We start from the raw sequence: 9710 nt of genomic DNA, 5'->3' as shown, positions 1-9710 counted from the left end.
TTGGCTACAAAAACCTGGTGGATAATTAAACTTAATTACTGGTTCTAATTGCAGGATTGATGCCAAACAAAGCGGACCAAAACAATGGGAAACAATGTGCAGTGATTACTATTTAACCTAACCTTAATTGTCATTGTTATAATTTATAAACTTTTACGCAAACTTTGTACCTTTGCATAAATCAGAATTATTAGAGATAGAAAACCTTTAAAGAGGTGGCAGTATGCAAAATCAACTTCCTGGAGCTTTTTGGAGCCCTGTTGGTCCCTCATTAAAAACATGCCTGAAGTGTTTTATGTGTCGTCCATGCATGAGGAATCTTGCAATCTCTCCTATTTGATCCCTCCTTCCATTTAGCAGTACTATCTTACCCATGTGCAGTAGTTTTATTAGCAGATTGCACGTCAGTTGCATTGTAATAGAGCTCTGAAGGGGGAGTGACATAGTGTGGAGAGCAAATGGAACTTGTTAAACATGTTAATACATTGTTTTCAATATAGGATTTTCAACATAATGAATGATAACATGGTAAATATGTCTCGGTTTTACTTAGGCAACAGTACACAACTGATGAGTAGTTCAACTGTTTATTGTCCGAGCTAGTAATCAGGTAAATGTGGTAAGTATCAGGCTTGGGGATCCAGAGGTGCAGGTAGGTATGGGGCTGACTAGCAGGCAGGGAGGCAGGCAGATAGATAAAAATATTATACGTTAGCAGTTAAGTGTAACACCACCTCTTTAAGGCTTATAGTGGATGAAATTGGTCGTAGTCACTTTCTCTCATAAAAACATACAGTATATGCAAAATATTCAGTTTAAATCTAAATGTATTTCAGTGGAACCACAAAAAAAAAAGATTATTTCTTGGGGACAGTGCATGTTAAAGCTACATTACCTGATTTTCCAACTGAGTAAAGAAGAACCCAATTTAACTACCTCTCACAAATCCTTGGGCACATTCACACAGTCACACACCAGTCAGTTTGCTTTCGGCATTCTGCTCTTTTTGCTGGGTTTGCAACTAATAAAATAATAATTAGATGTAAATTTAATCAAAGTTCAGGAGCTACAGATGCAGCTCTCTAATTTTGTCACAGTTTACTGCTTTGGAAACGTTTCAACTTCTGATTTCTTGCTGATTTAAAAAAAAACAAAAAAAAACAAAAAAAAAGAATCTGGGGATATTCAGACAGATGACTACGTCTGAAACTTTTACTAAAATGGACCACCCCTGGATGAATCACGGATTACACCAGGTTATGTTTGTAAATGAGAATTAGTTCCCAAACATTTTACCTGCTATTCAGATAAAAAACACTTTCTCTCTGTTTCGTCATCCTCACATTACAGTTCAGGTCACAGCTTCAGCAGCATAACTGACAACCACCTCAGGCGCTCACTCTCCTCCATTTTCCCCCCACATTTCTGCTTATAGCATCCCCAAAACTTTCTCTTCATCACAACTCACAGCGTACTTGTTTAAGTCTCCTCTACTCTGTTTAAAATCACTCTATAACCTCTAACAAGTGTAATGAAATATTTATCCTTGTCAATTTGTTTTGGATGTCCCTTCCAGGTAGCCATACATGTCTCCATTTGCTGGGCTTTACTTTCGTACCTCAGTCCAACCAATTATCTGAGTGACTGACAGGCGGATTGGTGAAAAGCCTGAACAAGCACAGGTCACACGGCCCAGGTCTCAATTAAACCCACATCTCCACATGAGACAGCACGGCCCTTATCTGGTATTTATAGAATAACACAGAGGAGCACAGTCTTGGGTGACAAACGGGGTCCGGGGTCATAGAACTGGTGAAATGGGGGTGGGCAGGTGTACTCAGGACAGTCAGCCAAGTGTATACAAGGTTTGAAAGACTGCAGTGAATGAGTTCATCCATGAGAGGAAGTTTACTAACCAAAAAGTTGAAACAGTTTTTCAAAAGTTGTATTTTATTTGGTTGGGAATAATGAATAAAAAATGTATTTGTATTGCACTATGTAAAAACTACTTACAGAGTGTGAATGAACAACATGAGTATGAATGAACAACCTCATCCACAGAAACAATAAGATAGTAATAAAACCACCTAGCAGCGTCTACAGTGTTGGACAGGCTAATCTCCTCTAGCAGTGTGTTCCAGAGTTTGGGGCCGTGACCGAAAAGACCCTGTCCCCTCTGGTCAGAAGTCGGGAGGAGGGCACAGTCTGCTCAAGGAGTATAAGCCTACGGTGACAATAGCTCACAAATATAGGCAGAAGGAAGGCCGTGTATGGTTTTAAAAGTAATAAGCAGTATTTTAAAGTCAATTCTAAGATTTCCTGGGAGCCATTGTAAAGGCAAATCCATTTTGTGTGTTTCTTTTAAAGGCAAATTTAATGTGTGTCACTATGGTGCCTTCTGAACATTCTGCAGTTAGAAACGTATTAACACAGTCTGAAAACTCAAGGAAAAATACAAATGGATTTAAACTAAAAATTTTCAGGAGCCTGTGATTAATACGAGAGCTCACAGTTCTGTTTAGGTGTTTCATTTTCAACAGAAATGTGAGAGTGGCTAACTGAAAAACTGCTGGTTAATGCTAGCTAACTTGTGACTGTAATTTAACGTGTGAGAGACTTTGTTTAACAGCACAAATCAGTTTGCCTGTTGTAGTTCCAACTAAGTCAGTTCTTTATAGTCAGATTGTGTTAAAATAAAGCTCAGATTGAAGTCTAACTGGAGTAAGAGAGCCTTAGACAGTTCAGTGCCTACAATTAGCTTCACATCCCCAGGAAATGTTGATGACATCAGCTGCAAAGTAATAATTCTGTATACTTTTGTTGAAATATCTCAAAGGTAAATTCACAAATGCTGAACCTGATCATTTCTATTAGTGTACCTAGAACCTGCTGTATTACTACAAAAACCTGCACTTTAACACAATTCATTTTACTTGCCACCATCTGTAGTGAATCTTATGGCCTATAGAATGTATTGTAATCGAAAACCTACTCTATTTACATATATAATTAGAAGTAAAACATATACCATTGCTATCTATCTCGTATGAACTCTAAATAAATGATCTGAGCAGGATATGGGCAGAGTGTGAGCCCAGTCCGTAGATGTGACCTTGTTTGGTATCACCTCATTGGTTTGGTTCTGCTTCATTACAGCAGCGACAGTGAACAACATACAGAACAGCCAGAGCCGCCAGGCAAGGGCAAAAACACACAGATACACACTGAATATATTACAAGTTACCACACACCAAAAACATGTAAACTATTCTGTCTATCATATCGTATCTCAACATCAATAGCTTTTATTTGAGAGAAGTCAAGATTGGCTCCCGGTTGTCTGGTTTCAGTGCGCGCGTCAATATTTTTTAAAACTCTAAATAATGGACCAGTCAGATGTCAGACCGCACTGTTTGAAATTTGAGTGTGATTGACAGCTCAGTGCAAGCCAGTAGCTTCAAAGACATATTTAGTTTAAACAAAAGACTTATTTTTGATTCCTTCTCTGTTGCTATGGGTGGCAATTTCACTGTTAATAGATCGTGTTCACATTCTTAAATTTGATGTCATAATTTCAGATGGCGCACAGGGAGCTATAGAGCACGGGATTGTGTCGTCACACCTCATATTTCAGTTTGCCTACTGTTAAACCATCTCATAGGCTCTGTGCCATGGATCTATTGAAATAACTGGATAGGGTATTGCTAGCTTAGAGCTGACTTAAGTTGGATTAGTGGCCACTCATTGGTACTACAATGAAAAAATCCCTCTTGCTCAGAAAGGATTTTTTTTCTCATAGAGCTCAAAGCAATCACAAATTGCTCCTGTTCGGCTGACAGGGCACCTACAGTTTTCACAAAGGTTGAATTTTGGGGTGATTTTTACCTATTTTCGGATTGTAAACGCGTTTTAATTGATTAGCTTCAACTTATCTACACTCCATGTTTGCTCTAGTTTAGCCCAAGCACTGATTGGTTAGAGCAGTCACGTGGTACGACATGAACGGGCATGTGAGCGAGCCGCAGGTTTAGAACATAGTTCAGAAGCATCCTGGAAGCATAAACATTATAATTTATTATTTATTTATTATTCCCTTTTCTCCTTCACAGTCGCTCTGCTCGCTCTTGTCACGCAAAGTCTCATGGGGGAGTAGCTCGACTGGGTATGGTCGATGGGCAGAGCAGGACCGGATGTACCTAGCCGCTAAAGGCTAAACTTGTGACATGTGGCATTGAACACAGTCCACTGACTTCAATGGAGCTTGCTCTGTGCACAGCAGCACGCAATTAGCTCACGGCATCTGGAAGCTAACAGTCACTTTTATTAAAATTAAAATTAAAATGAATTAATAAATAAAGAGTACTCAGTTATATTCAAATGTAGAATGCTTCAGTTTGTGGTGTTATATAAATATGTATTATACCTCAAAATTTGCATTAGCATCAGCACTGAGACACAACCATCTCTTTCTAAACACAGAAGTGTCCTCCGGTGAAATATTCACTTTATTTGTGTAGCATTTAACATGTTTTGTAAGTGACATCCACTCTCACCTGTGAATTCAAAAGAGCCTGTTCCCTGTCTGTAAATGTCCATTTTTGTTACTTCTGTGTTTTACATGAAGCTCTACATTCTAGAGCAGGGGTCTTTCATCCTTATACTGCGGCTGTGTGGCTTGGGAAAATAAATTTTAAGTATTTAATTGAAGTGTATTTTATTTGTGTTAGTTCTTTTTTTATTGTAGTTTAAATTGGAAGATTATTATGATCTTGAAATATTAAAATAAAATTATATTTTCGTATTTTTCGTTGATCAAAATACACACTCGCGGAACAATGTTAAAAACTAACACCGTTCATGCTTCACAGACACAGCTCACAGTCCTGCGTAAAGACACAGCCCTGATTTTCAGACGCTGGAAGGAGAATCTTCTCTGATGTAACTTTCGCCCGTCCCTAATGACGCACTAATAAACTCGTTCGTAGATACATCATGAAAATCCTGAGAGGAAATCGCCACAGAAATCCATTTGATTTAGTGGCAAGTGTATTATCTGCTCTTGTCTCCGCGATGACGTATCACATATAACACATCAGACACGACGCACAAAAGTAGAGCCACAAGCGAGTGAAAATGAGCCAAAACAAAAGTCTTTGGAGAGCTTTTTAACAAAGGGGAAAAGGACAACTGAGGAACCAGAAGAGGAGCCTACAACCTCCAAGAAAAAGAAAGATAAATTTAACAGACAACACCAGGAGTCCTACTTAAAATATGGGTTTGTCGCTACAGGTGACTCTCAGGCGCAGAGTCCGCTCTGCATAATATGCGGAGGAAAAGCGAATTAGGCAATGAAACCTTCAAAACTGCTTTGGCACATGGAGAATAACCTGGGATTAAAAGATAAGATTTAGAGTTTTTGAAAGAAGATTTAGAGTTTTTGAAAGAAACAAACGTGAACAAGAAGGAAAGAAGAAACAAGTGCAGGGCTCACACTGATGCAGCGGTTTGGTGAGTTGTATTTTTTATGCACTTAACTTATTTTTACCATATTTATCTACCACGCTTAGAAGGCTTGTCCGTGAAAATAAAACTACATTATTCCGTTACGTTATTATTATTATTATACACAGTGTTATCTTCATTTTAGATGTCAAAAAGTATTTGCGGCTCCCAATGTTTTATTTTCCGTGGAAACTGGGTCCAAATGGCTCTTTGCGTGTTAAAGGTTGCCGACCTCTGTTCTAGAGTCACAACAGTTTACCTGTTACCAGCAGATCAGTGATATAGAATGTAATTTTACTGTTGCCGGACAATTTGTGTGCTATGCAAAATGCCTTACAGTGGTTTGTTTTCTGCATCCTCTTTCAAAGTTATTCCAAATGTTCTCTGTTCTGGCTGTTGAAAACTTTGAGCACAGATCTTGTCAGCTGGCCAGACTTGCTCATGCTCGCAAGGAGCTGTCCAGTGCTGAAGGTGTTGCTCTATGTCTTGTCACCAAGAGTGCACTGACGACAAGAAGCGAGATGGTCGTCTGCAGGCTTCACACAGACAGAAGGGGGAGACTATGTTGGACAGGCATTTTCACTGCCAGGTTATGTTATGGAGTAGTGTTTCTTTTTGTGTTACTTTAGGGAAACATTCTACCAGTGAGATACCTGTTCTGATTACTCTTATGGATGCACTTTGCTGTCAGTTCATCAATCAAAATCCAAGTGAGAGTTGTAGACTTGGAGAAGTAGGGCTCTTGTGTATTATTTTGATGTAATGTTGTGTCATGGAACATAAATGGCTGTGGCTGACCAATCAAAAGAGAGAAAGTTCTCAGCTTAAGTCTTATGATACTGATAAATATATATTAAAAATGTGTATAATAAGAGACACATTTTGAAAACAATGCTTTCAAATTAAGAAGAGACTGGTTTGGAAAAGTATTTCATAACTCTGTATCCAGTGGGGATTTTTATTTATTCATTCTTAAGTTTGTAGTCAATGCTCTTGTCAAAGATTTTCTGTGAACAGCCTCTGATAGCCCTGCTCCAGCAAAGGAGCCTCATTGTTCTGCTCCTTGATCTCAAACTTTTTCTCAAGCTTGCTGGCCATCTGCTCACTATAAACCAGTGTGATTTTTATTCTCTAAAATGTTCTGTATGAATAAAGTTAAATTGGTTGTTTAGTTTACTTAGGCAACCAATTAAGGGTATTATGCAATTTTTGGGGAGTTTTCTGTGAGGATGATGACAAACTTAGATGTCATCCGTGCAATGCTCAACCCACAACCTTACGTCATCCATTTTTCCACATAACAATTCTCCATAAATATACAAAAGCATGACACAAAACTATACACAACAACTTCACAAACCTGATGTGATATGCAGTAGTTTCATTAGCGAGATGCATGCTATTTGTGTTATAATAGCGTTCTGAAGGGGGGGTGACTTAGCGTGGACGGCAAAGAAAGGGAGTACTCGCAAATAAAGCATTTTCAAACAGTAAAAAGTAACATGGTGATGTAAATACGCTCTACTGGATACCTGCATGTTTTTAATGTTTTATATGGACTTATAAACTTTGTATGTTTATTTGTCAGCTTGTATTGCATTTTAAACAGGGCACCCATGAAAAAGAGCCCAAGTGCTTTCATTGCGTTCTCCTGCATAAATAAAGATAAAGAAAGAAAGAAATATGTTATGTTTTAGCAGTTAATACTCAGTTAATACCCCATAGTAAATACCCCCTCGTTCAAAATGTCAAAGATTATGACCTAGGTAATAATCTTTGATCAACGGATCTTTTAGATTAATTTTTTTTCTCCTTTTTTCATGATTTTATATTAGAACTGCTCTGATCTTTGACTTTTCATGTCAGCTTCCCACATTGGATCATTGTCAAGCTAACCATCTCCCTCCTCTTGCACCCAGGCATAATGAGCTCCAGCAGATTAAAGTGTAATCCTTGCACTAATGGCCATAGCATCTTTGTCTTGAATCATTACAGAGATTTAACGCCAACCGCTGAACCTCCAAATCACTTTTTATGACAGTCACAGCACACATTAGGAGCTTCGTTAGGTGGCTCTTAAGGCTTCGCGGCATTGGATTTGCATCTTAAATCAGAAGAACTGCGCCGCGCAAACTATTCGGGCCCAATTACGGAGCCCTGTGTCTCTCCAAATGTATTCTAATAATATCTTTGACAACAGAGTAACTGTAAAATGCATTACACACAGCAGTAATGCAGACAGTAAGAAAAGAAGAAAGGTCAAAGCCCGTATTGTTGCGAATGACAGCAGGATGCCATTTGACTAACTGCTATGTGAATACCAAATAAGCCGCTATGTGCAAAAAGTTCCATAGGTCCCACTTTGCCTTTTAGAGCTATAAAAAAAATGCAGCATATGGGAAAGAAAAGCGCCAGCATTACTACAAAGTGTGTTTGGTAGTAGAGACAAAGCAGCTTAGCTAATTTACACTAGACAGGGAGTGCATGGCATAGGAAAGTACCATCTGAAACATAGCCCCGAGCAGCAGTGAGCAGGGCCAAGGACAAACTCAAATGTTCATATAGTAATTATGCAGAGTGGTTGAACATTTAGTCTTTCTTAATGAGATGTGTGGTAAAGTCAGACGGGTAAAAATGTTAACTCCGTGGAGCTAAATGTTTCTTAAGTGCAGGGTTTCAGATGTATCTTCGATTCAGTTGATCAAAGTAACAAATGTATTATTTAAATGAATTTGTATTTCCTATGCTCGTATGACCTAAGACTTATGTTCTATCTCTTCACATTCTATGACTTTTTAGACTTTAAATGCCAAAAATGCAAATGTCAAATAATGCACTCAACTAATCGTGAGTATAGTTGACTATAAAAAATACTGATATTTTGTTAATCGTTATCTGGAGTTTTTATCAAGACTTTTTTTTATAACTAAAACAGGGGTATTATTAAATCAAAATGTCAAAAAAGGAAAAAAAAATCAATAATACACTTTATTTAAAAACCTTGAGTCACCATATCTCAACCTTTATTTGGTTGATAATATATTTTAAAAATCCCAATGTATATCAGAAATAATCATTCAACTAACTGACTAATCGAAAACTTAACTGCTGACTAGTCAACCAGTACTATATCTAATTACCATCAGGACAGAAGTAGGTCTGAAACAAGTAAGCCAGGATAGACTAGGACTGAACTTGTTCTCAACCAGTAATGTTCAAAGTATAGGTTGAGGCAACCATGTCCAAACAAGAACTATTGCCAGGGGCACTCATCCCTCACAGCAAGAAGACTCCGGGTTCGATTCCTGGGCTGGACCAGAACTTTCTTTGCTGAATGTTCTCCCTTTGTCTGGGTGGCATTTCATCTGGGGTCTCCAGTTTCCCCCATCAACCCAAAACATGCTAAGGTAGTCCTAATTAAGTCTATCTCAAGATCTGGAGATGTGTCCCTGACAGGTTTCCCCAATGACATTGAAGGATGGGTCAAATGCCATATGCCTACTCTAAAAAATCTCTACACAATACAATAGCTAATGCATTTTTGGAATCAATTAATCATCACAAGGCATATATTTATATACATTTTGTAATATTAAAGTTTTGACTGAGCACACGTGAGGTTATATTGCACATGTCATGAGAAATTGTAAAGTCAATCCCTAACTATTGAAAATCAGTTGTGGACAAAAAATTGACCTTATCTGCCACATTACAACAATAGCCAGAAAATTGCCTTCCATTTCTTGCTATTATCACCTTGTGTCCTTGTGCTTTTATTTGTTCTGATATGCAAAAAAAAAGAAAAAACACATCTCACTCGCTTCCAGTGGCCCTGTCTATTGTTGCCTTGTCAGAAAAGGGCTCCACTTTGCCCATGTAATCCTCACATTATTCTCACATCCAGAAAATAAAAGTTACTATTTCATCTGAACACAAAAACCCAATGTGCTCAGTGCTATTACGAGATCAGAGAGCTATTGTTAACGTTTCGCTTGTGGCTTTTGGGAACAATGAAAAGATTGCATTTGACTTTCCTATTACAGCTGCTTGTGTGAACCCTGACTCTATACACTGTTTAAAAGGGCTTTGAGAATACACTGCTTCATTTTCATGTTATATTTAAAGATAGCATCTGTTTGCCTGGGAAGAATACACACTTTTGCCTTTTATGTCTTGTCTATGTTGTGTTTTGTTATGGCACTTTTTGT

Source organism: Periophthalmus magnuspinnatus, chromosome 10 (genome assembly GCF_009829125.3).
Source record: "Periophthalmus magnuspinnatus isolate fPerMag1 chromosome 10, fPerMag1.2.pri, whole genome shotgun sequence".
NCBI lineage: Eukaryota > Metazoa > Chordata > Actinopteri > Gobiiformes > Gobiidae > Periophthalmus > Periophthalmus magnuspinnatus.
Note: the sequence above shows the minus strand (reverse complement) of the source record.